The sequence below is a fragment of the Oenanthe melanoleuca genome, chromosome 3 (genome assembly GCF_029582105.1).
Source record: "Oenanthe melanoleuca isolate GR-GAL-2019-014 chromosome 3, OMel1.0, whole genome shotgun sequence".
In the NCBI taxonomy this organism is placed as follows: Eukaryota; Metazoa; Chordata; class Aves; order Passeriformes; family Muscicapidae; genus Oenanthe; species Oenanthe melanoleuca.
In genome coordinates, this window is record NC_079336.1 from 59,217,401 (window position 1) to 59,244,559 (window position 27,159).

At 42.0% G+C, this 27,159-nt stretch overlaps 1 protein-coding gene across 2 annotated transcripts in view; it reads left to right on the plus strand.

Annotated features, from left to right (window-relative positions):
• Window positions 1-27,159, plus strand: part of HIVEP2 (HIVEP zinc finger 2) — a 132,722-nt gene that overhangs the window by 67,450 nt on the left and 38,113 nt on the right. For both annotated transcript variants that reach the window (XM_056486291.1, XM_056486292.1), the window contains one exon: window positions 14,428-14,525. The gene's annotated coding sequence lies outside the window, so the exon portion shown is untranslated. The remainder of the gene's footprint in view (window positions 1-14,427; window positions 14,526-27,159) is intronic.

Genomic DNA, 27,159 nt, shown 5'->3' on the forward strand with positions numbered 1-27,159 from the left:
GGACCTCCTCTGTGTGTCACACATATCAGGTGAAGGGAGTTACTGAAAAATCAAAGTATAAGGGCCATGATTGCAGACCAGGCATATCAGAAGTAGCTTTAAGTTCCTGCTACTGGAATTTAGTGTGACCTCAACAGCCTTCAGATGTTCTGTGTAAATGGTCAGGTAATCTTGGTGCTGATGTGGCTTCATGCTGAGCAACCCCTAAGGGAGGTGACATAAGTTTATGGAGGGAGGTAACACTCTTGGTTTGTGTTTGGGTGGAAGTTCTCTGGAATTATAAGGCACATTCTGAAGAAGAACGGTATTAAATTCCAGCTATTTAATTAATGGGAATATTGATCTTTTATGTGGGATTTTCTTGAGGTATCTCTTGGGGGAACAATATTAAATTTGAAAGAACAAATACCACTAGAAAGCAGGGAGTTGTGCAGTGACATATTTTTACCTTCAAGCCTCATAAATCAAATTCCTAACTAGACTTGGTGCAAATATTTAAAAATTGTCTTCAGTCCACAAAATCAAAGAGCCAAAGGGCAACCTCAATTCACAGGACTCTTCAGGAAGATAGAAAACCCCAAAATGAAGCTGAAAGTGTGTTTGAGAGAAGAAATCTAGGTACATTGGGTCTGGAGAGAGCCTAAGTGAGAGCTTTAGGTGCACATACGTGTCTGCAAGAGCTGGAATGAACAGGGCAAGGTATTTTCATATGTTGCTGGAGAGAAATTGGGAGGGAAATACTGTGGTTAAAGTACAGCAGGAAGTACTTTGCTCTAGACTGTTCGATATTGGAAAGGGGGTTACTACTGTGCAACATTTAGGTCAGTGGAGCAAACTGCCATGGGAGGGTGTGGAGTCAGTCACAGCTAAACTAGATAAGTGACTATTATAGGTGATCTAAGATGACCCATTCATGTTTATGCATAATCTCTGGAAATTGATATTAAAATAAAATATACATATTTAGGCTATACTTAAAACATTTTGTTTTCTTCCTTAGAATTATACTTTTTTCCCCCCACAGGAATATCTCCATATATTAAAGACAGGAAATCTATAAAATTTTAGAGAATGATCTCACATGGGAGGTGAGGTACAATCTGTGTCCACATGAGCTACACCTCTCCTGCTACAAATGTCAGTGGTGGTGCAGGTTCCCAGGGGAGGGTTTAGAGGACCTGCAGATCAGTAGCTGCTTCACATGTGTGTGCCTACCCTTAAGTAACAGTGTGGTAATCTTACTCAACAGGCACTGTAGTCAGTGGAATTTTTTACTGAAGACACGTTTCCTCTATGCCAGGTTATGTTTTCTTTCATGACACTACATTATTCAAAAGCAGGCTCTATTGTTAAGTAATTAAAATTGGTGCATGGGCAAAGATTCACTTTCATCCACAGAAGCAACATGATGTATAACTAGTCACGCCTGGCAGGGAAGAGCAATTCTCTTTGGTCTCAGTCCAGGTTCCATTGACTTTTATGATATTTGGATCAAGTTTTCTAATCATGTTGCTGTGATGATTTGCAAACCCACTGAGGAGTTCATTGCTCATTGCCAGGACTAGTTGTAATGAAATGGTATGAAAAGCATTGGAACATAGGTGCCAAAACCTACATCTGCAGTTCAAGTTAAGAATTTCTTTGACTTGTCAGAATGAAAGAAATGGAGTAGCCCCAGCAAAGTTAATTCTGGCTCCATTTACTTATCCTCTTTTAATCACATTTGAAACTGCTGTAGGATTGGTGTATTAGTAAGCAATCCTTAGAGAAATAATGAGCAGTGCTTTACCTGTCCTAAGGTCATGCAAGGTTCATCAGGCTCTGCCTGAAGCCCCTTCCTGCGATCTCATTATTCTACTTGTCTCCCATGAAGTAGTCCTGACAGAAAAAAAAAATACCTTCTTTTCTTTTAGTGCTTGCTCTTCTATCATGCAAGCAGTTTATGGTGGTCACAAAGGTTCTAGAACAGTGCAATAATAGTTTGGGACATAATTGACTAAATTTTAATATATCTGTTGTAACTACCTGAATCAAAATTGATTATATTAATCTCTGGAAATGCTCGAGTGGGAATTTGAATAATTCTTTGGAGATGTAAAATTCAGTAGGGCTCTGTTTTGTCTTTTTTTTCCCCCTACCTTATCACTTTTCTTAGCCATTCATTGTATCTGAATTTCTGAGTGATCACTATGATTTGTTTGTCTTTTATTCTTCATGAGAAGCCTTTAGGTTGATTTCTTATGTTTCTTAGTAGTGGCATAATGTTTTCCTAGCAAAACCATTTTTATGGGCCTTATGTGTTGACTCTTTTATCCAAAAGCATTTTTAAGTCCTGTGCACTTTTCATGTCTCCTTTCCTAGGGTGGTTTTTCCTTGGTTGGAGCTGCTGCAGTCAGACCAGCCTCTCACCATTTTTCTGGTTTTACTAACTTTAGAGCAGGAGCCCTAACATGAAATCAAACCTTGGGGGTTTAAGGGTATGAGTCTTGGTGATATTGCCATCATATACTCCTTAGTCTTTTGCTTGCAGCAGCACCACAGCTCAGCTGAATGCAAAAGAGAGAGAAAGCAAAGGTAGCCTGAAAACCTGTTTTTCCATTTCTCTGTTTCCTGGGGCAACCAGGCCTTGAAGATACCATATGTTAATATGAAACATCCTCAGAAACCAGGTTTAGCTAATGCCTGCCAGTCTGTTTAAGTCAGCCAGTTTCTTTCTGCCACTAGTGTTATGGTATCTGTTTGAGCTGGCACCTTTTGGAGCACAGGCATCAAATTTAGTGAGGGCTCTCCTCACCTGCATTATGGTTTGTGTTTCAAAGGCCAGTAATTTTTATCTTAAAATATATTGCTTTGTAATGAGTTTTCTGGGCAACAGACAATTTAGAGAGAGATTGGTTTAGTACACTATTTGGAGTCTGTATTTTATTCTTTCTTGTCTTGAATATCACAGTAGGATATTCAAGGGGGGTACTTTGTCTACAACAACATTCATGAGTTCTGAAAATTCAGGATAAAACCTCTGTGTCTGCTCTGAAGAAATGAGTATTCTGTCAATCACCACATCATAGATAATTCTTATTTAGGGCTTTAAGTTCAGTAGCATGTCTGATAAGCTTGTTTCTTCAGCTGTTACTTTAGTAATGCAGCAAGTTAAACTTTCCATCTCGCTTTTTCTATAATTCTTCACCTGTGCTTCAGCTCTCAGGCAGTGGACGGGAATTGCAAGGGACTGCACAGGTTAAAGGTGACCCCCTGCCCAGGGATTATCATTGTTTACAAGCCCACCATACAACTTCTCAGAAGAGCTGTGGAAGTGCTCTGCTTCTTACTCTGGGCAGAGCCATCTGGGTTGGCTGAAGGTCAGTGGAGGGCTCACACTGAATGAGGCAGAAATGTGAGCCTTCAGCCAGCATGGAAAAGTAGGGACAGAGGGACCTTCAGCTTCCATAGCTAGAGGAGGACGTGCTGTCAGAGCTCTTAGCCAACGCATTTTCCTTTAAATGGGACGTGCTGGGATAGTCTGGACAGCTACAAGCTTTTACATCATGTTTTCCTACACGATGCTGAGGAGAAATTCTTGAAACGCTTATGGAAAAGTATATCAGAACCTGTCTTGTAACTGTCCTTGCAGGAGCTTTCCACTGGCCTCCAAAATCTAGCCTTTTATCTGAGATTATTCTCCAGGCTGTTGATTCCATTTTTCAGAGCTGCAGTGTTCTCAGTGATGACTGCATCAGGACTATCAGTTGTTATTTCCAGGTCCTCAATTTTCTTTTCAACCTCCTGCTGTTTTAATCCCAAACCTTCAAGCTTCCTGTCTATGGAAACCATAGTAGCCTGGAGTAAGTCCAGCCTTCCAGAAATAGTTACTGTATGTTTTATAAAAAAATTAGATAATACTGGGTTTCCAATGACTGCAGCTCTAGTCATTGTCAGACCAAAGGCAGGTAAGCAGGTAAGCCCTTTTAACAGGCTGAAAACTGTGTATGAGTATACTGCCAGATCTTTTGCTGGTCCTAATTTCTTCAAAGGCATGTTAAAGTCACTTATGAAAATCACAGACAACAGTCTTAAAATCTTAAATCATTTAAATGATTGTGACCAGTAAGTCATACCATATGGCACACCTGGAAAATAACTTTTCACATAGCTCCTGAAAGCTTTCTAATAATATTTAAAAAAAAAATCTTAAATCAGTTGTTTTCATCATCTTGGTGAATTTGGTTGCTTTCTTAAACTGCCCACATAGCACCAGGCACTTGGTTTGGCATAATTCCCCCCCATGTCTCTGTACATCATGGTCCTCCCTTCTCCATCCTGGGAGGAGGCTGTGCCTGCAGCAGGCAGCACCACCAAGCCCACTGTCTGCTTCCCCAGACAGGGGAAGGGTGCTTAGACCCTGCTCAGCCTCACTGGTGTGGGCAGGGCCAGGTGGGTGAGCCTTCCACAGAACGGGGGTGGAGCAGGAGCTGGGGTCACTCATGGGGGTGCTGGAAACTTCTTTTGCTTGTGGAAATACCATAACCTTTCTGATAAGGGCACGTGTGCTGAGACATTTTGTCTCTGCATTTCTGCAAAAGTGCATGAGAAGGTAAGATTCCCAATAGGGGCAGAAGCCAGTACTGAAGCCTTTACAAAGGACTTCTTACTCCAGTCAAGTGAAGAACATGCCTGTTTTACAGATTTTTGCTGTCTCTGCTGTCTTGGTGCAAAGAGGTGTAAAGAGGCATGATCTTTGACTTGATCTCTAACACACACAAAAGCTCTCACTGTGGATACATTTAGAACAAACCTTTACTTCTACTGAAACACTTCTCATGTGTTGGATGGGGGAAGATGGACCTCAGGAAAAAGCTGTGCCAGCAAATAGCACAATTTTGCTGGTCTGAATGAAGGCTGTGCTGGAACACTGTGAGTACAGTGTGCTCAGACAGCTGCACCAGCAGAGCTATCCTATTCTGGATGCAGCCTTGTCTTCTGTTCCAGTTTGTCATGCATGATTTATCTTTCTGTCACCTCCTCAGAACCCTAGGCACCTCTCGGCATAAAAAGAAATTAAAACACAATACAGATGAGTCTGCTCTGTATTGGAGTCTTGACCTTTAATATATCAGGTTTTCATATTGCAGCTTTTCCAGCAAATAGGCTGTTCTACAAGAACAGAGGTGCTTTAGTGATCTGCAGAGGTCCTACCTTAGCCATGCTTCAGTTTTATTTGCTTCCACTTACCAGCTCTCAAGCTGCCTGAAATGCCTTTGAGAGGAGATAAGGTTTTCAGTTTGCCTGCAAGATCATAACTATGAACTCCAGCAGTCCAGCAAGGCAAAAAAATTATCATTAAAAATCAGAGAAAACAGCCTGGCAACCTGAGTGTTAGAAGGATTGCTTAATGTTTCATCCTGTTTTACCAGTTTAATTTTTATCAGCCTTTGGGGTTTATGTTTTTCCCCTTGGTGCTCTCATTACATTTTCCTTCCCTTATTAAAGAAAGTGTTTGCTCCTTACTCTGTCTGCATTCCTCCTGAACAGACTGGTGCATTGCTCCAACAGCAGCTTTGCAGTCAGACCCCTTAGCTCAATTAACCATCTTAGTTAGCTCTTGAGTATACCAGATCTGAATTTTAAAAATTCACAGTTACACTTAAAATATCTGATGTAAATTTTAGGAGGCATCTGAAGAATTGCTGTACATTACAGTCATAAAGCTTTTCCAGTGTTACCTTTTGACCAGATCACTGTTTGATTGGGTGTCAGTCTCATGTTTTTCTCTGCAACTATTCATGGTGTTGGTGTTCATTTTTTCTCCAAGACACAGACAACTATGTCTTTAGAGAAACAAAACAACTGTGTCAACAGATGGGAGAGAAAATACTGTGTCTGAAATAGTGCTAGGAATAAACCATGTTAAAAATAGGTAGTCTTGCCACAACTGTTTCTTTGGCCAATGTGGAAATCCTTCTTTCCCATACTTGCATGTTATCAAAACTATACTAAAATCCTGCTAGAAAAGCTGCCAAATAAACCTACAAAAAAATTGCTACAACAATAACTACCCTTTTCCTGCCTAATTCTAACAGCCATGCTAGTAAAGGAGGAAGACTAAGGAAGTTGTGCTACCATGGGAGTGCTCTGAACACTGCCAGGGACTGACCCCTAGCCAGCAGCACTAAAACACAGCTCTTTCACTTGTGGCTATAGATTTTATTGATGTGACCTTCCTTTCCCCTCCCAACAGTACTAGCACAACACCAGAAGGTTGTCAGAATTTTGCCCTTTCTTAGAAGTGTTTCTGCATTCCTAAGCTTGGAGAAAAATAATTTTCCTGTCCCACAAAATACCTGGGGAAAACCCACAGCAGTTCAGCTAACAAGCTGGGTTTTTTAATAACAAAACTCTTTTCCTCTCCAAAACTGGAAAGCAAACTGAACTGCTCTTAAATGTGACTGTTACCAGCAGCATTAGAGCTGCAATTTAAATGTTGCATTTCTGCTTTCCATCTGTTGTCTCATTTATTTTTGGTGTTTGTCTCCTTGCTTTCAGTTGTCTCTTCTGTGTCTCAATTTATCCAATTTTTGTGGCTGACCAGCCAATTCAGCATTATCACTGTCCTAATGGCTGTAAAGAGAGCAGAGAAGCCCTTCACTAAATGAGGTTTTTTCCACAATGCCTCTGTGCTTTCCTTTGGTCCATTTTTGTTCGTGCTTGGTGCTCCGTGTTGTGTCACCTGGGAAGAGAGAAGATGTTTGCATAACGTGTATTTTTCTGGAGCTGTTTAATTTCTGAAAACATTTATACAGTTGGTAGCACCTTTGGGGCAGGGACAGATTGCAATCTCAAACACAGAACTTGTCAGTGTGTTGACAGCAGCTGGAGGAGCAGAAAAACAGGTAGAGCCTGGCCCTCAGAGCTCCCTTCCCCACATTCCCCACAGCCTTTTCCTATGGGGACTCGCTTGGGAGCTTGGCAGAAAGCAGCCTCGGGCAGCAGAGCATAATTTAGGGCAGCCCCATGGTATTTGTAATTGATTCTGATATCTGCAAGGTAGATAAGGCTCCTTCATCTGGGGAGAAGGGCAGAGGCAGCCAAATGGTGCAGCCTGCTGCTGGGCATAAATTCCCCATGACTGGTTCCAGCCCTGCTCTTTGCAACAGGCTTTTCCTTTCCCACTTGTCTGCAGTCGAGGAATGCTCCTGGGGATCCGTGCTTGGCTGGAAGTCGTCTCTGCTAGATTAATGTTGCTTGCAAAGACTGAAGAAAATTTAAAGGCAAAGAATAGGTTTCAGATGATGTTAGGTGCTGCCCTGTTACTTCGGTCCACCAAGGAAAGAGCCACATTCCTTATCAAAGTAGTGTGTTTATTATCCCCACCTTTCCTTGTTGACACATGCGAAAATGTAAATGAAGAGTCGAAATGCCCATTATTTTTCACTCTTCTTCCTGTAGATGAGAAAAGCTCCAAATTCACTCTGTGAAAAGGCTCAGTGAGGCTCATCAGCAATGTATGTACAGAATTTCCTGTGGTAGCTTACCTCATTTTTTTTGTGTTGACTCCTGCCTCTGTGGTCCCTGCAATCTATGGGTAGTATGAGTTAAAAAATCTAGTACTTTACATGTGTGAGTGGCAGGTTGATTAACAGCTGAATTCTACCTTCTTCTAGCCTGATGAGCTCCAAAGGAAATCAAGGGAAGTTTTGTGCAATATCCTCAGTCTGTGAAAAACTGATACTCAAAAAGATGCATACTACCTATTCACTTTTGACTTGAGCACATGCTTTGCTTTGCTGAATTGGCTTTACTGATTAGAGATGGAATTAAGTGACTTGCTTAAATGACTTGCTTAGCTGTGATTGAGGTTGCATAATTTCTCTGCTGGAGCTTTCCTCCCAAACCAGTGAGAGTGGGTAGGATAAGTTAAGATTTATCAATTAAGACTTATGCCCTTTGTATTGTAAAGTGGCATTTTGCTTTTTCATTACTGCCAGTTTCAAATTATGGTTGTGAATTGTGTCAAGTGAATATGGTCTCATGGGGCAAGTATAGCAAAATATGTTTGCTTCAGCTATAGGAATGTATAGCTAAGAGCTCTTGTGCAGCTGTGTCCAAGCTGTTGCACTGCCTTGTTTTTCAGACTCATTCTTGTGTTGGATGCAAAAATCATTAGAAAACATTCACTGGCAGCATTTAATAGCATATATTTAGAACATGAAATAAAGAAGCCAAACATTGGTGATGCACCATAATCTATTAGTAATTTGTTTAGCTCCACAAATACAAGAGAATAAAATAAAAGTTATTCAAATAAAATTGATTTTTAAAAAAATCTTCACATTTATGGTTATGTATGGTTTTTTTCTTCAAAAAACCACTTATTTTTCTTTTTCTGAGAGTCAATGGTAATCGCGAAATGCGAAAAATTGCAAACAAAACTAAGGAGAAGTTCAAGTTAGCTTGGGAGCCAAAAGTGTGATTCAGTAGCTGAAAATATCTCTGCGCTTCATGCATCAAACTCAAACACTGTGCTTTGGCAACGCCCCCTGGATTAGAAGCAGAGTTTGAGGTCATTCCTCCTCCAGCCTGCCATGTATGGGTAGGGCCCACGCTCATGACAAATTACTGACTTACTGAGCACACCCCAAGAGTGGAGTGACATCAGTGCAGAGGGATCTTGTCTCACTGAGGAGGACCAAAGACTTCCCTGCTGCCTTTCTCTTGGTAGACTTAAGACCTGGAGGACCAGAGTGGAGAGAGGACACTTTAACAGTCCCTCTGTAGATGTGACAATAGCAAGAGATAATGATGTCCAGCACAGGTGCTACAAAAGTGTGTGCTCAGAGATGGTTTGGTGGCTTGCTCAGGTTCTCAAGACAAACAATGGTGTTACACTGGGCCTGCCAACCTGAAACAACACCTGTGTGTGCTGTACAAGCTATCTCTGTGACTGTCCAAGAGTGATCTCAGTGTATCTGGTCGAAATTCAGAGTGCCGTGAGTGAAGTCTATACTTTTAGCTAACATCAGCCTCACTGAGCTCTTAGTTTTATTTTATAGGGTACCTTGGCTTAAGATTTTGCAGGTAACAATGAAAACTCTGTAAACAGACCCTAAGTTCTTAGATTATTTTCCCTGCCAATAAAACTCTATTGCTTGCAGACACCCCACTTCCCTCCTGCATGACTTGTCAGGGACAAGTTAGCTTTCACCTTCTGCTGAGATTGTCCAGCACTAGGGCCATTACTTGATGTTGCAATGGTCTTTCCATGGAGATGGAGGTGGTTTTGACAGCTCAGGTGATTGCCATGGTCTAGTGGGATACCTGCCATATTGTAGCCTACCTGCTTAGTGGTAGGCTTAATGGCCACTTAGTGCCTCTGCCTCAGTTTCTTCATTGTGCAATTGGTTTTCCCCAGTGCATGGGTGTCATAGCAAAGTAGTCATTCAAAGAGAGAATGCAAGCCAAGGCCACTCAGTGTGGGAGGTTCCTCGTGATGATTTTGCCAAAGTCTGTTTTGCCAAAGAGCATGTTTGGATCCCATGGAGCTTTACCTAGAATCCTATCTTGGGCTTGGCTGAGATCTGATGTTTTCATTTTCCCTGCCTACTCTCGGAGGATCGCCAGATGTACTCCCATCTTCCTGCCAGCTGCCTGCACAAACAGCCCTCTTGGCAGCAGCAGGCTAGGCAAATGGGCTGAGCAACGTGTGTTTGAGGACACTGTGTCAATTGTCAGCTTGACCATTGTCTGAATGCATCAAGCCTGGTTAGAGAGGCTGCTGGTCTCAGCTGGCAGTGTCTGAACTGCTATTTGCAGTGAGGTTATGGACCTATACTTAGGGGGATGTGCTCTTGCTAATTTAGCTCCTGGCTGAAGTGAAAAAAAAACAAAAAACCCAAAGTCATCGTTTCAGTGGCAGCAGCAAAATGAGCTCCTGTGCAGATTGGGCGCAGAAGATGGAGGAGATAACATAGGGACGCTCCCGAGAATCAAGTTGGTTTTAATAAAGTGAATTACCTATGTGTAAAGTGAAAAAAGTTCATAGGAGATCTTCCTTTTAGTTAAACTCTGTTTGCATTGCAGAGAGACAATAAAACCAACTACTAACACACATGCATTAGTAAATATATCTTTTTTTATTTATATAATATGTATAAATATGCACACGTGGATATATACATATATTTATGTAGATAAATACATATGTATGCACATAAATTTATGCATGTACAAATTTGAACAAACTGAAATTTTGCAAAGATTTATTGGTGCTCTTTGCATTGAGATCTGCAACATGGAGTTAGCAGGATACCAAAATGAAGAAAAGCTGTTTTTAATACAAATTTAAATGGGCCATCACACTCCTATTGAGAAAATTGTAGAAAACAAAAAAAGCATATATTCTGAAAAATAAAGCAGGCTTCAAATCTCTTGCTGTTTTAATAATGAAGACAAAAATGTTTACAGCATAGAGACATTTGATTCAAAAAATAAATTTTATACCTTTTATTTGGAAGTAGTTCAAGATTTGATCCCTTAATTTTATCAAACTGATTGTAGGAAAACATGTTTCTGCAGTATTGGGAGCTGCCAGAATGACCTAGAATTAAGAGGGCTTTAAGTATTTTAATTCATCTATTCAAAGATGATTTGTGTGAACACATTAAGAACACCAGTAAACTAATGGGAATAATTTTCTTCCACTTTTTCCAAATTCAATTGCATATGGTATGATTGCATTTGATCAGGGCACGAACATCATTTCACAGATGATTGTCTTCTCACATTGATCATATGAAGTCAATTTAAAGTATGACATTGCTTTTACCTTCCTCATGTCAGAAGACTTTTTTGCTTTTAGTCTTAGCTGCCATAGCTATCAAATACTGTGTATAATAAGTTGTTTTTTATTTAGAGAGCGATAACTGTAAAATATTGCCTGTTTGGAGAAAAAGTGCTGCTATTGAGATTGATGCCTGGAACTTATGGCATCATAGCTGCAATCAAGCAAATTTTAGACTTCTTACTTCTCCATTACAGATAATAATTCATAGAGTTCTGTGAACTTTCTGTGTTTTAGAAGGAAAAAAGGAGCAAAAAGAGAAAAATGAGAAAATGAAAACATTAAAATATTAGAAAATACACTCTGACTGATTTCACACTCTCTACATATTACCGTACAGAAGTTTTTATGATCAATTCATTGCATTAAGTAAGAAAACATCTATAAAGAGAGAACCCATGCAAGATGGTTTGGAGTGGGAGATTTGCATATAGCCCCACTGTTTTGAGTTACCAGCCATGAATTCCAGTTGTTGGTTGATGCACTGCAGAAGTGTGCACATTTTTCTACCCATATTGCCTGGCTCTTCTTTAGTACAAAATATTCTATATAATCTTAGAACCTGGCTGCAACTTAATGGTACCTTACAGACCTGGTCAAAGTGAGGCTTTAGGTAAATTCCCAAACCATGTTATGTTTTAGTCTTTGTTGGAATGCTATCTGCTGCAAGCCAGTTAAGGAGTAACATGGGCATGGGTTTATTTGACCTTTGTACTCTTGAAGCAATTTCACCTGTTTACTGTACTATTTCAGAATCTTTGAATAATTAGCAGTAAAATATTGTCCAGTTGCTTTCCAAAAATTTTAGTTTCTGAATAAAATACACATGAGATTTCTGACTTTTTTTTTTTGCTTTGGAAGGTGCACAGGAATCTTCCTGTCAACCCCCTACCCTCAACTGACCTTACAGTGTCAGTTTAATAAGAAGTAATATAAAGCAAAGATTTTGTTGTTGATCCATGACATTAATTAATATGGCCAGATGATGCTGATATCTCTGTTACATTTTTGTTTCACCACTGAAGGTGTAGTTTTACGACTAGAAAATTATTACAGAGGTTGCCAAGGCTGCTAGCAGTCTTTCAAAAGCAGATGGTGTAAGAGTCATTATCAGAGCACTTCTGCCTGTGTTTCCAGGTCCTGTGTAAAAGGCTATTCCCAGAACGTTTGAGAGGCAAAGTTCAAATTGAAAAAGCTCTTCCAAACAGTGAGACATGCTGTGATTTTCATACTCTCATTTCCCTTCTGATGAGCTTGTCTATTCATAGTCCCAACAGCTGGCAAACAACTGCAAGATATTAGGAGAGCCATGACCAGGTATGACCAAATAGAATCACAGAATCATTTAGGTTGGAAGTCCAGCTGTTAACCTAGCACTGCAAACACTAAGCCTTGTCCCCAAGTGCCACATCTGCATATCTTTTAAATACCTCCAGGGATGGTAACTCAACCATTGCAGATAGAATAAACAGGTTCAAGATGCATATTAATTAAAAATAACTGTGTGCAATTGTAGCCAGCATCACTAAAACCAGTTCAGCCTGTGAAAGTACAGGGGGACCTGGAAGATATCCTTGCCATACCAGGGAGTGCATGCTCCAGTCCAGACTACCCCTAGGTCCTACTGAAGGATGGGAAAATAAGGACTCATGATTTCTTTATTGCTTTGCTTTGCTTTTTTGGCTGGAACATTTTTCAGGTGAACTGTAAAAGTAGCAATTGAAATGCTGGCCCTGCTAAATACAGAGTTCTGCCCTTGAGTAGAGCTATGCCAAGGTTTCACCAACAGATTAAAACCATATTGGGCCCTGTCTGTTCAAAGGTTCAAAACTGGTTCCTGGCTTCACACCCAGATAATTTCCTAGAAAGCTGTAGATTGATGTGATAAAGCACCAGGGGCTGCAGCCAGAGCATATGTCATTTTATATATTCAGATGCCTGTATAGACTGCTGTTGACATTGCTGGTCAATAACACATTATCATTTGCTATTTGTTTTTGTTGCTGGTGGCAAACATTGCAGGGAAAAGCAGCATAAGCGTTTTATTGCCGGTTCCAGACCTGCTTTACCTTTCAGCTTTTGGCACCCTGTTTCCACTAGCTCACATCTGTGCTCTGCTAGCAGTGGAAGCACCACGTGCTGCCCATTCCACAGAGGACAGGCTTTCCCTGCTGGAAACAGAGGGAAGTTTGCTTTGGCTTCAGGGTATGGTATGGTCAGGCCACAGGCACAAATCTGCAGGTTAGTTTGAGATTTTCCTGTCCAAGTCCTCTGTCCATGCTCCTTTACCGTGACTTGTGTAAGCCCTTGGGGAGACATACCTTCTTCTGCCGTGGTGTCCTGATCACCTGAGATGGTAGCCAGTGACACAGCCAGGGAAAAAGAGCAGGAAAAGGGGCAACATGAGCTGCACTTCTTGCTGGGACCCTGTGCACCCCTGGAGTGCTGCCCTGCAGGAGCACATCCACTTGGGATGCTCACACTTGTTGCCTACTCATCACATCACCTGGGATCTCACATGTGGCTATTCAGGGATGCAGGGAAGCCTGAAAGGAAGTGCCCTGAGCAAAATGCATGCTGTGGTTATCTGTGTGTTCACACCAGTCTTTGCAAAACCAGAACAGCCAGGCCCTTTGGAGTACACTGTCACTACAAGATCACTGCAGGCTTGTTGCCTCAGTATTAACAAGATGGGTGTTTCAGTCAGCTCTGCTGTGTACAAATTAGATCTGAGTCTGCAGTTCCTGGTGCCTTGTCTGCATGCCCAGTTAGGAGTATTCAATAACCCACTCCCTGCAAGGTGTGAGCAGGGCAGCCTGTGGCTGTTGAACGTGTCTGACACATTAATGAACACATCTCCTGGTGCTCTGTGCCTGGATGCACAAACACTCCTGCACACATGCCTACAGTGGGCATTTTCTATGCACAAAGGGCTTTCTTTGTGGTCTTTCTCAGAGTGCCATAACATGTAAAGAGAAATGTAAGGATTATGACTGTTTTTCTAAGTGTATGCTAATAACTTACTTTCTAAAACATACTAGTATCATATGGAAAAGGGAATTCCTAGAGGTATCTCACTTTTAAAGCACAGTGCTAAATAGGAAAGAAGCAGGATGAAAGACAATCACTTTGCTCTGGTTCAATAAAAGGAAAGTATTTGCATTTAATTAAAAATTATGTGCTCTTAAATTAGGATTTGGGCATTATGTTTTCAAAATTAGGCAGAACACTTGGAATGACAAGGCCTTAATGTAAAGATACTACAATGATACTTAATGCTTTTTGTTTTTGTATATATCATGTTTGAAAATACATAATTGTATGCACCTACTGGCCTCGTTTGTCTATTGTTTTCACTTTGACATGCATTAGTTGATGTGTATTCTAGCCCACAGCAAGCTGGAAACCACAGGAGAGCTACTGATTGTTGGTGCCACATTGCTCTGAAGGTAGCAAGAGGGATGTGATAATCTCTGAAGTTCTTACATGTATTGATGTAGCCAACACCATAAAGTCAGTTAGGTTATAAAATCAAACAGCAGGCTGGATTGATCAGAGTCGTTAAAAATTTTTAATATTTGTTTTCCAAATAGGTGGAAGAGAGAGCCAACAGCCATATTTGCTGGAGTAGTGAACCAAATTGCTTTGACTGGAACCATTACTCACTTGCACCTTTGATGGCAGCAGCCAGGTAGGAGAGTGAAGGAAGGGTGGTTTGTGTGAGCTGGGGGAGAGGGTCTGAGAGAACAGGTCTTTGTTCTCAAAAGGCTTCATGTGGAAGTCACCCTCATTTAAATCTTGTGTCCTTTTTGACAACTGAAGCCAGCTTTTGCCAAAATTAGAGACATTTCTCTTTTGGGGCAGGTTTTTTTTAATTTGGAAGTGATGCTTTGCTTTGTCCACATATTTGGTTTTCCACTTTCCCTTCTGATATGCAATTCTTGTATCAAGTATCCAGGGACTCCACTTCTTGAACTAAACAAGAAGAAAAGTGTGCTTGTAAAAATACAAGAAGATATGGTGGGTGAGGTTTTTATATCTGAAATGTGTGGGGATTTTTATTTACTTTGTCCTAAAATACAAGTTGGTGATTTCTGCTTGACAGTCTTGCCATTTCAAATGCACCATGGACAGTACTGTTCCAAGTTTAATTTTTCCTCTGGGTCTTGAACACTTGGGCATGTAGAAACTGCATTCATGAATGTGCTGATACCCAAGATAGCTTAAAATTAGTGGATCCCAACAGAGGTCTTACTGCGACATCACATAGTTCAGAAGACAATTTATCTTGTCAAGAAAAGGTCCATTTTCAGCCACTGATTGCAGCACCATGGTTGTTTGGGTTGGTAGTCCCAAGTTGGCCAGTTTCCACAGTTTCCAGTCTCAAAAACTGTGCCTGTGTGCAGTACACACAGTTACTTCTGTTGCTGTAGGAGACTGAAGCACTGAGAAGCTCCACTTCTCTCATCTTCTCTGTATAGGCACATCCTTGATGGTCAAAGAATTGTTAGCCCTTAGACTTTAATAAGACTTGAAAGAGTGAAAGGTTAAGGAAAGTTTGATCTCTCTCATTGACTTTTTCTTTTTTAAATTATCCAATATTTATCTTCAGCCATAGAAGCTAGGTGTATAAGGAAGACCCTTGAGATTCTCATGTGATATCATGAGCACAGGAGAAGATGTTCAAAGAAAACACAGAACACATTTTCAGATAACCCTGCCAGATTTTTCAGAATTACGTAAATAGTGTTGGACCTATGTTCCATTCTATATATGAATTCAGTGAAAGAAGGGTGAAGTTGAGAAGGGCAATCCCTTGAACCTTTGCTCAACCCTGGAACTGATCCCAGGTATTCTACAGTCCAGGATGGTGCTGTATGGGATATCTCTTCTTACGAAGTCATGGGTATCTGCGTTGTTCTCTTTCCCCTCTGCAGTCTCCAAGAAAAACCGCGATGTTTCTTCGCAGCCTGGGATCAAAGTTGGGTGGGCGAGAGGGTGTGAGCTGATGGCTGTCAGCAGGGCTGTTACCCCTGCCAGAGGTCCTGTGGAATTTCTGTTTAAAGTGCAGCAGGAAAATAAACTGTCCTCATGCACCCCTGAGCTCTGCTGCCAGTTTGGAAAGCATTAACAGCGTGTGAAATTTATAAGGAGGAGTAATGGAAAACTGCTGGAGTATGGAAACCTGGCCATGTCCTGACTCACCAGGCAGCATTTAAGTGGAAAACTGAGAACTTTGGTACACAAGAGTATGGCGGCCATCCTCTGAAATGGGGTTTTAGCATACATTTTTCAGATTTTGTTAGCATGTAACTTAATGGCACTTGTGTGCATTGGGCCCTTGTTGCTGTGGCTCTTGTACACTGAGAACTCTCCCTGATAATGTGCCAGTCAAGTAATAGCACACTTCACTTTTTGTTTGGAACAATTGAATTTTAGAATAGATGCTCTCAATTAACATAGTTCAAACCAGTGTTATTGCAACTATGATGATATGTGCCACTGTCTCGTGTGCTAAGGATATTAAGGCAAGCCCTTAATACTGGTAGGGTAGTAAATACGCTGTGTGAGCTAATAAAAGGCTCCCATTAAGAAATGGAACCCTGTTACTGCCCACTTTAGAGGTGAAAGCTCACAGTCTGATTCCACCACTAGGCATGGGATGGTAGGAAGGCACATTTTCTCCAAGGACCAGAGCATGTAATGCTGCCAGACCAAGAGTTCCAGGCGTCCTTCAGGGAGTGTTTCTGCAGCAGAGCAAGACTGCAAGCTGTGGTGTGGAGCACTGGCTGCTTTATTTTGGCTGAGAATCCTTTGAAGATCCTGGTCCTGATTCTCTACTGCCTGAAATCTTTTGCTATTTATACGTGGGTAAAGTGAATGCCGAGCGAGCATAAAATACCACTACGCTGGTGCTAAAGGAGCTGTTATCCACTTTGCCCAAATATAAATGACTATGCAAAGGGTGAAGCAAGTTCAAGGTCTCTCTTTTTGTAGTGACATTGCCCCTAGATCCTGCTGAGGAAGAAGGAGGCTCAATCTTCCTGTAGGTTTGAGCTCAAGATGTGCAAACTCGGGGCAGTGAGAGCGCTGGTGCCTGTAGTAGCCAGGGAGAGGCAAAACACGTTTGTTCTTTCACGAGCAGGGTGTCGGGGCAGCAAATCCATTCGTCAGCTCCCTGACGGCTGCGCCGAGCAGGGGGAGGACGGGGATGAGGCACCATGCGGTCCGGAGGAGGCAGGAATGGGCGCTGCGCTCTCCATCCAGCCTCGCAGCCGCCGGGCACCAAGGGCGAGGCGGCTCCGGCAGCCCGGCGGGGGCGGGCGGGATGTGCAAGGAAAAGGAGGAAAAGCCTCGTCCCCTCGGGCAGCTGCGGCACCCTCCTGCTGGCTGCCTTTCCTTCTGCTTATTGCGGAGCGTCCCCACCCCCAAAGAACCGAAACCACCCCCGAAGCCATAAAAATCAGCGCTGGTTTAATGAAACCAGTCCCGCACACGGCAGCGCGCTGACATCCCGACTATTGCCGGGGCGCGGTCCTTGAATCCTCCGCACCGCCAGCTGCTGCTTCCAAACCGGAGCAGAGACACATCAGGATATCGTCAAGGAGAAATTTGGCGTTGAGTATTATGAAACAGAATCCTTAAAAAACCTGCGTGCTTTTGGCAGTATTTCATATCTTGTAAATAGAAGCCCATATATATTCATGCGTATTTTAGGCAGAATACAGTGTACTGCAATTTCTGCCATCTAAGCAGATATCTTGGTAGAGTAATTTAAAAACAGAGCTGCTGGTTTTGGTTTGTTTTTTTTTTCGTAGCCAGCAGTGCAGCAATTAAATAACAAGGCCAGCATTCTGTGTGTGGGGCATCCTGGTCCAGGCTGAAGGCAATGCAGGAGTGCAGGAGCTGACCCAGCACGGGGTGAGGGCATCCCTGGCTGGCTTTCCCTGAGCACAGCTGTGTGGGGATGCTGTGCTGCAATGCGAGAGATACTTTTAAAAAGCAAGACATGGAAATGGTCTTGAAATACAAGCAGCTGGAAGGATTCTTTATAGTACCTAGATAAACCTCTATAGGTTCAGTTCTTTATAATTCTGCAAGTACCCTTACGTCATAACAGCGTGTATGGTGTATAACAAGCATGAACACTTGAACTACTGAACCCCCCACTTGATGACCTTAATTTTATTTCACTTCCAAGACATGTATATACCTATTTGCATCTGTATTTCCCTCTGTCTAAAAATATCTTAAGGTTATAGATTCGAGGTTTACAGCCTCAATTAAGCCATAGAGCGAACAATTGCAATTTTAAATCTGTCCGTGACATATATGCAGAATTATTGTTTCATGCCATGCTGTTGTAACCCTAAATAATTTCAAAATGTAAGCAGGACACTATACTTCTTTAAAAGTAATCCTATGAACCTTGCTGTGTTCAAAACAAAATTTAAAGAATTTACGTTTTGAAAAATTACTGTCCAGAGCCCTATGCAAATATGTGTGAGTGGAGTCTCTTGCTCACTGACACTTTGCTGAAAAGTTCTGAGAGTGCAAAGTTTCAGCCAGTTGGGAAGCTCAGATCCACACTAGCAGTTACCTCCAGATGGCTGCACTTTCATTTGGTACTAAGCCTTCCAGCATCTCAGCGTTTGCATGTTTGGGATGGTGATGTGTACTATTCCACTTGTTTTTGCCAGAAAATGTACAGGGCATTGTATGGTAAGTTTTGACACATGGTATAGCTCAAAGAAGAGGTGAGAAAGAGAGTGCAGAGAGAGAGAAGGGACAAGGAAAAGAGGAGGATAGGAAAAAAAAAAAGAATAAGAAAATGCAGCAAGATAAGATTATGTCAGTGTAATGAATTCAGCCTGACTGGCAAATACAATCTGACTGCAAGTTGTGAATTTCATTGAATTTGATCCAAGAAAGACACAGCTGAGCAATCTGCAGGAAGCAATCTTTTCCTAGAAATATGCAGCTCCAAACTGTACAAATTCTTCCACTGGTCATAAAATGTCTGTCTGCCACTGAACCTGTGGAATCAGAAACTTTTGAAGAGAAAATGTTGTACTGAAACAGTCAACTGAAGACTAACTAAAAAATAGCACTAAATGTAGAGTTTTGAAAGAAGAAACCTATATAATTTGAAGTTGGCCAATGAAGCCTTAGTGATAAGGACAGTTAATCATTCTGGTGCAGCTGTTTCCTGACATTTCTGCAAAATGTTGTGGAAAAATTAATGAAGGTTTGTTCAGTAATGGTTTCAAGCTTGGCTAGTGGAAAATGTGACAGTATTTCCATCGTCAATTAAGAACAAGCAAGGCCTTTTTTTTCCGTAGGGGAAGTGGTATGCAGTTTGTACTGCACAGGAAACTGTAGACTTGAGAGCAGCTGTGTGATAGTAACAGGTATGCAGAGGATATGGGGAAGGGCCTGGGCCCTCTTCTCTTATCACATGTGCTTCAGTGTAGCAGAAGTGGCTCTGTTATACATTGGAAATACGGGATACTTACGCTATCTACCATGTGGGGTATTCCTTTGAGTGCCTGGCTCTGAAAATAAATGCCCTTCTTGTCACTTCAGTAACAAAGCTTGCTTTAAAAAGGCTTTCATTGCGATTTTATTACTGTGACATCAGCAAATACTAATTCCTTCAGGTGGAGACACACGGGATTTTTCTGCCCATCTCTGAAATTCAAGTTGCTTGCGATTCAGCCTGGGGCTGTCTGTCTGTGGTAGTCATGCAGCCTGCCTTGGTGAGCACATCTGGGTGCTATGCTGCCTGGCTGTGGAGCAGCAGCAGGGCTGGAGGGGAGCTCGCTGGCCTCGAGTGCAGGGTGGGCATGGGCTGTGTGTGCCAGCTGGGTGACATGTGTGTGTTTGTGGTGTTGCAGATAGCCAAGGAAGCGTGTGGAAACAGGAGCATGGCCAGAGGGTGCATTCCTGTTGCGGATCAGCATAGCTGAAGGGCACTGGAGCAGCTGAGCAGTGGCCTTTGTCCACTCCTTCACCTTGTAGCCCACAGCCCCTGGCACGCAGCCAGCTGCTGAAAGCCTCCTCCAGTGGCACCTTGGGGCTCCTGCTCCTGCCAAGGATCCACTGTGCTCGAGCTCCTCCAGCCCAGCTCAGTCTGGGGTATGGTGGAACCTCTCTGCACTTGAATAGGCTGTATGGGACAGAAGGCCATTGGGAAAGACACAGTTTCACTCTATAGAATAAATTGTGAAGACCAGTCCTGTACAGCCAGTAGAATCAACTTTTTTACTCAGGGGGTTCTAAATTTTATTTTGTGTTAAAAATGCATAAGTGTGAAATGGCCAGGTCTGGTACAGAAACACTGTAAATCACTGCAAATATTTAGGTGAATGATTTAGGTGCTCAGTACCTTTCTAGTGCTTTTCTGGACTGTGAGGTTTTGTACAAGCCTGCCTCCTGTAGTATCTTTTTTCTTCCTCTGACTTTCTGAGATACTTTGAGCCCTACCATAAATATGATTTCTAGCCTGTTTACACAGTATGATGATTCATGTTAAAGTGGTGGATAGAAGATGCATTATAATGAATGGTTTGTGCTTTCCTAATATCACTGTAAAGGCGACACTTACTCAATGCTTCTTCTGGAAATTTAGAAGGCCCTTAGCAATCTGGCTAAAAATGTTTGTCTCGCTCTCTGTAATGTAGCTGTAGAGTGTATAGTTCTTATTGATAGGTTTAAGCTGGTGTAAAACAGTTAACAATGACAGACTTGTATGCATGATTTGTGATCGTTCACATAGGTACATAAAAGTCAGCACCAAGTTCTCTCTCCTCATGCAGTCCACTGTGAGAAGCTTCATTTAAGTTTGTCCCAAGCCTGCAATCCCTAGTGCAGGTAAACCTGTTGCTGGAGTCAGTGGCAGCTTTGCCAATATCAGAGTTATCAGAGTGTTAGAGAAAGCTCATATAAGAGCCTCTAGTTAGGCTTGATTTGGGACATTAAAAGATTAATTCTGCAAGATTAATTACCCCATCTATAACCACATGCAGGCTGCTGCTGCAGTCAATGCCCACAGTGACACTGTTTGTGTGCTGCAGGGTGTGCTCGGGAGTAAGGGAAAGACAAGTGCTTTGCTTTTGCAGTTTATCTGATGTGGGAAATCTGAGGGTGCTGGGTCAAACATGAGCTGCTTTTAAACTTCTCAGCATGAGGGCTGTGCCTACAGCTGCTTAGGAATTTCCCATAAAAACAATTTGTCAATTGAAAGCGGAATTTCCACAAGAACAAGTTTTCCACTGGAAAATTTCCATATTGCTATTTTTATTTTTTTGTTTTCCCATGGAAATCTCCGAATTAAATATTTCCCTTTAAGTCACTTTACTCCATGAAGAAGACCTTTGTTTAGCTGTTCTGAGCTAAAATGGTTTCAGTTGCCATTAAGTTGCATCTGCCTGTTATGTGTCTCATCTCATTATAAATGGCAGTACAAAAATTTTATGCTTAAGAAGTTCCTGTGGGCAGATCACCTTGATAGTCTTTGTGTCCCACGCTGGGTTGTAGTCACTTGTGTGAAAGTCAACTCACTACTGAAAAAGCAATGTCAAAGTGAAACAAATTATAAAATAGAGGCCCCAAACCCTGGGAAACCAGGGGAGCCTTGTTCATTTGTGAGCTTATATCTTTGCTGTTTAAACTCAGTTTCCCAAAATTTTGAACATATTTTACTAGTTATTAAAAATGGCTCTGGGGTTGTAAAACTCTTAGACTCCATTTGAGATTAATGAGGAATAAAAAGTATGTTTAAGTGATTGTAAAATTGACTAAGATCACACAATCAAGATGAAGGACTTCCACTTGCAGTGTTTTAATTCTTTCCTTGACAGTCCCTACGGAGGGCAGCTGGGTAATGGCTGAAATATTACTGGAGGTGACTGGATACCTGGTGCTGAGCATATGGGAAGGGAGAAGAACGCTGCTGACACCAGGGTGTATGACACAGTGACCTCTTATGGATGAACGTTTAACAAGAATAAATGCCACTTTTACTTTTTAAACTAACGTTTTTTAGAATAGTACCAATATTTGTAGTTGGTGCTGGGTTCTTCTTATGGTACTATGTCTTCAGACTTCTGTGAATCTTCTTCTTTGTCTTGCCATCTCTCATTAGTTCTTCATTCTGTTCTCACTGATGCATGAAGCAGGTTCTAGTCACTGCACTAAAACTTTGGCTGTATTGCGTGGTGACCAGCTGGCAGTTTTGGTGATCGTGGCACAGAGGACCAGTCCCTGCTGTCCCCGAGGGAAATGTCCCCCAGGAGGAAATGGGCTGTACCAGAAGGTGCACTGTGTGACAGCCACTGCCCCAGAGGAAGCTCACTATCTACAGGAGCCTGAGGGCAGGTGCAGATTTTTTCACCTGGTGCACACAGGAAGCAGCAAGGCCATGCCTGACTTTCCTTCAGGCAGCCTCCCCAGTGCTCCTCAGAAAGGCAGGAGAGTTGTGGTTAAATATTACAGTCTAACCTTTTACTTGCTCACAGGCTGAACAGGAGCTAAGTTACTTTAAGCCATTAGCTTCATTTTAGGTTTTTCTTCCACTAGACGAGAGGCAGTTGACTCGCAATCATATCCTCCAGGTGAATGACTCAGAGTGAAAATCCTGGGCTAACTTCACCTACAGAAAAGCATGGTGCCAGCACACATCTAAAGAATCCTCCTCTATCCCTTTTTCTGCCCATGTCTAGGATGCTCTCGAGTTCCCATTCCCCCTTTCTCTGTCACTGGTTTGTTTTGACCCTCATAATTTTCACTGGGTAGCCTGAATTAGATTTCTGAATGCTGGCTGTTGGATCTGCACCTTCTTCCTTCTCGGGGAATAGGACTGACAGCTTATGGAGAACTTGTTTGACTGTGAAATCAGGAAGGGTTTTTGAGAGCTGCCTTAGTCATTTATCCTGCCAGCATCCCCATTCTTACCAGATGGTGCTGGGAACCCTCCCAGCCCCAAACCCTTCTGCCCCCCACTGCTTGGCTGCCCCAGTGGTGCTGAAGACAAAGGTGAGAGATCTGAGTAGAAAGAAGAGGGGATGCATAAAGATTGGTCATAAATCATTTATTTAAATATGTCAACAGTTGCTTTAGGTGATACCAACGTAAGTTTCTGGCGTTCAAGAAAACACCAAACAGGCAAAGACTTAATTGTACCAAAAAGCTGAACACAGTTTCAAAGACAACACCATGTATCTCCACCATTTCTGCCTTTGTGTTGTCCTTTGGGAAAAGCAATAAAGCTCACCTCACTTGTAGTCCCCTATACTAAAATGGAAGGTTTTCTTCAGGTATAATTGAAACTGGAGTTTTCATTCACCTGTTAGAATTTGAAGACAAACTGAAGGAATGATCACAGCAATTACTCACACTGTTTGGCAAGAAGAAAAACAATTGGCAAAACCTGCATTTGTGACAATCAGTTGTATTTCACAGTTGCATTGCAAAAGCCTTAGTTCTAAATATAAGATAGGCAGAAATTGTTCTGTTTAGTGTGTCCTAAAATTATCCAGCACAGAAATACTTTAAGGAAGTGAAAAAATGAATTCTCAATTTTTCAAAAGGCAGCTTAAGGAGGAAGACATGCTGATGTGGAAGTATTGAATAAATGCCTTCTCGGTAACAATTTTACCAAATGTAGGGAAGAGTCATACACGTCATGTCCTTGTTATAAGATTCGTGGAGAAAATACTCCCACTCAGATAGAAATTCACTGTAAACATCTCTCTTGCTGTTAGAGTTGATGTACTTTTGAAGATTCAGTGGCTCTTAGAAGGAAAAGAGCATGTTGTGCAATAATGTGACCTGACATTGCATAGACACTTCCAGTTTTGGAATGTGAAATGTCTGAAACTGGGAGTGGGTGGACGAGAGGTGGAGCCAGCCAGGAGCCTGGGTGGCTGCGTTTCTGAGAAACTCTCTTGTGCTGGTGACTGCTGCTAACTCGCCAAGCGCACGGCGAAAGCCCTGAATAGTGCTGAGCTGAACCACTAAACAATATCAAGTTTCAAACGGACATGGAGCTATAGGGTGATATTTTGGAAGTTAATTGTATAAAACCTCATTGAAAACAAGGCTGAGTTCTTTCAGACCTGAAACCACAGCCTCCCAAAATGCGTCAGAGACTCTTGATGCTGCAGCGAGGTCGGCTGCCCTCCCCCCCTACCTGTGAGTCAGGACAATTCTATTATAGGAAGCTTTTATTGGAGGCTCTCGATAGGGAGGTAGACAACTTGCAGATGGTGAGGACACAGTGTGACAGAGTTTGGATCCTGTGCCTGCATAAGTGGTCACCAACAGGCGACCAATAGGTCAGAAGAGCATTTTTTCTGGATAACAGTGGGATACTAAGGAAAGAATAGTATTTGACCAAGAGGTAGGTTTGACTGATTTCACCTTCCATCTAATTAAAACTTGGATTCAGAGTCCGCTCAAGCTGGCATTGTATTGATTTCTCAAGGGGGACAAAGGCTAAGTCTCTTGTGGGCTCAATGCCCTCAGTGCTTGTCAGCAGTTCCTTCTGTATCTACTTTAGCTGAAAATCACAGAAAAATAATTTTAGAGCAGCTCAGTTCACTGTAGAAAGAAAACGAGGAGGAAACAGAATGTGTTTGACAGGTGGGAATTTCAGAGGTGTTATCTTGATTTTCAGTCAAGGCAGACACTTTTTTAAATAGAAACTTCCTGTGGGGTAGTCATCCACTTGCTCTTTCCTTTTCTATAAATCCAGACCTGCTTATGGGTGGATAAACACTACTGGTACTTTAAAATACCTGTGAGCAATGCTGCCCCATTTATATTAGCGTGCCTATAACTTTTTCCTAGTTGTTTGTTATTGCTGTTATTACCTGGACTTCTCTAGCAGAGTGTTAGCATAGATGAAATACCTGGAACAAGCAGTATTTTGACAACTTGGAGCTGTGGTTTTAGATGTGCTCTTCTTTTAATGCTGGCAGATGCTCTGTGCTTCCTGAACTCACTGCTACTGGAGAAGTATCTTACAGCATTCTGTGATTAAAAGGATATCTCTAGAAATAATTTACTCTATCAGAACTTTTATTATTTCTATGTGAGATTGCTAGCAGTAGGTAAGGGATCCTGGAACCAGGTGTAGTTATTTAATTCATAACCTGTCAGAAAAGAAGGTTTTGGTTTCCACTGCTGATGAGCACCTTGAGTGAATAGCAGAGCATGCAAAGGGCTGACCTACCTGAGCCCTCAGCACAATGGGTAGTTCTGCATTTGAGTGATTTTTCTGAGAGCACCCCATGTGGAGTCTTCCACTTTATTGAAGGCTTGTGTTGTACTGGTTTGATCTACTTTTCATTTCACTGGTGGAATATTTCTATTAACTTTCCCACAAGCTGATTCAGACTGCATAAAAAGGGGAAAAAAAAGGAAAATATTAGAATTTGAATCCATGGGTGGTGCATTTTATGAGCAACTTCATCAATGCTTTGTTCTTAGAGGTGTAAACCACCTTTTCTTTAAAAAATGAAAAACAGCTAGATGCACTTCTGGTGTCCCTCTGGCTGCCAAGTATTCCTTAGTAAACACTCAGGCAAATGGACCTCTTTATGCAGATGTGTCTGAGCCTGTATGTGGACCTATTCATATGTGGAGTTTGAGTTGGAGAAAATAAGGTGCTCTTGATAGACTTGCTGAGGCAGTTATCTACCTGAGATTATGTTTGTGTTTTTCATTCAGAAAGTTTTAAGTCTAAAGATGGTTGTGATGGGAAAAGAGCTGCCTAAAGCCTAAAGCAAGGCTGTGGATTATCTGAGCTTTGTGATGAGGGGAGGTGGACAGGCAAACCTAAGCAGAGCACTGTGGTCTCCCAAAAGGGGTGTAGAACTGCCCCAGGCAGAGGATGCTCTAGACATTTTGATGGCACTGTCTGCCACATTCCCCTTTAGTGTGAATCAGCCAATTATTTCCCTGTTGGAAAAGGTGGAAGTAAGCTTGCTTTGCCCTCTGCCTGTTGCCTGCTGTCCAAACTGGCTCTGATCAGTCAGCGAGAAATGTGAGTGCCTTTGACCTCCACTGGCCCTTTTCTGGCCTTCCTCTGCCCTTTGCTCTTTCAGGCAAGGTCCTGTTGCAGCTAGGCTTCAGGATAGCAGTTTAAGTGCCAGCATCTTCCAGCTGTTGTATGAAACTGCAATTTAGTTCACATCAGTTCTGTTCTTTCTCTAACCAGTTCATATGGAGGATAAAAGTTTATATCCTATCTTATGATTAGATTTGACATCCTTGAACAGATCAAGGAGAAAAATGAATGGTTACCCTGAAGAAAGTTGTGAAGAAAAATATCAGAGTGATGGCTTTTTTGCCCTTAAGTTTTGCTGATCAGAAATCAGAGGCTGAATTTTGGATCAAACATCCGTAGCAATTTTGCAATCAAATACTCCCAGCTTGTGAAGATGCAAACAGCAGCTCCTCCAGCTTTGTCTAATGAACCAGCAGCTCTTTGTTGATGCTAGCAAAGCAATTAGGCTCCCTGTTTCGCAGTTGCATCTGAGCAATTTGGTTTATTTTACTCAAGCAGACCTCACCAATCCACAATTAAAGTGGTATTTTCATCTCACGCTTAGGGGTTGAGAAAACACTTTTAAAGGTCTTTGTTCCTCTGATGCGCTTGGGAGAGAGGAGCAAATTCAAACAAAGTTTTTTTTGTGGCAGGAGTTGGGTCATGACTGAGACAGTTGGCTGCTTCATTATAGCAAACACGTAGGTGGCCTTTCTCATGTTTTGAGATCCAAGAGAGGAGCTCTGGCTGGAGTGCCATCTTTGAGGGGAGTGGAGTCAGTCCTTTGCAGAAGGAGGGTCAGGTCAGCTGTGCCATATGCAGCACGCTGACAGTGAGCCCTTTCCTCTCCTCTGCTTTGAAGTTGCAGTCTGTCTTTTTGGCAGGATCAGATCCAAGGGACGAGGTGGCCCTGAGTTCGGGCAACTTGAAATGTCTGTAATTTTTTGCACCTGTTTGATTGTGGTATTTATAGCTCATTTGCACCCGTGCTTGCTTTTCAGTTTAACAGTTACCAGCAGACTTCTTTGCTGGTACTGGTTCCACTTTGAAGGAGAGGCTGGATGTAATTTGGAGGATTACTAGGTTGAGATCAGCACTTGAAACCCGAGTCAAGTTAATGATGAAACCTGAGTTTTGTTAATAATACATTGTAATTATTAGTCCCAGCAGGGCAGATACCTCATATTTCTCATCTTTTTAGCTCGAGGATCCTAGTTACTGTGATCTTGTTCAGCTTGTCATCTGTTCTACCCTCTTGTTTGGGTCTACAAGA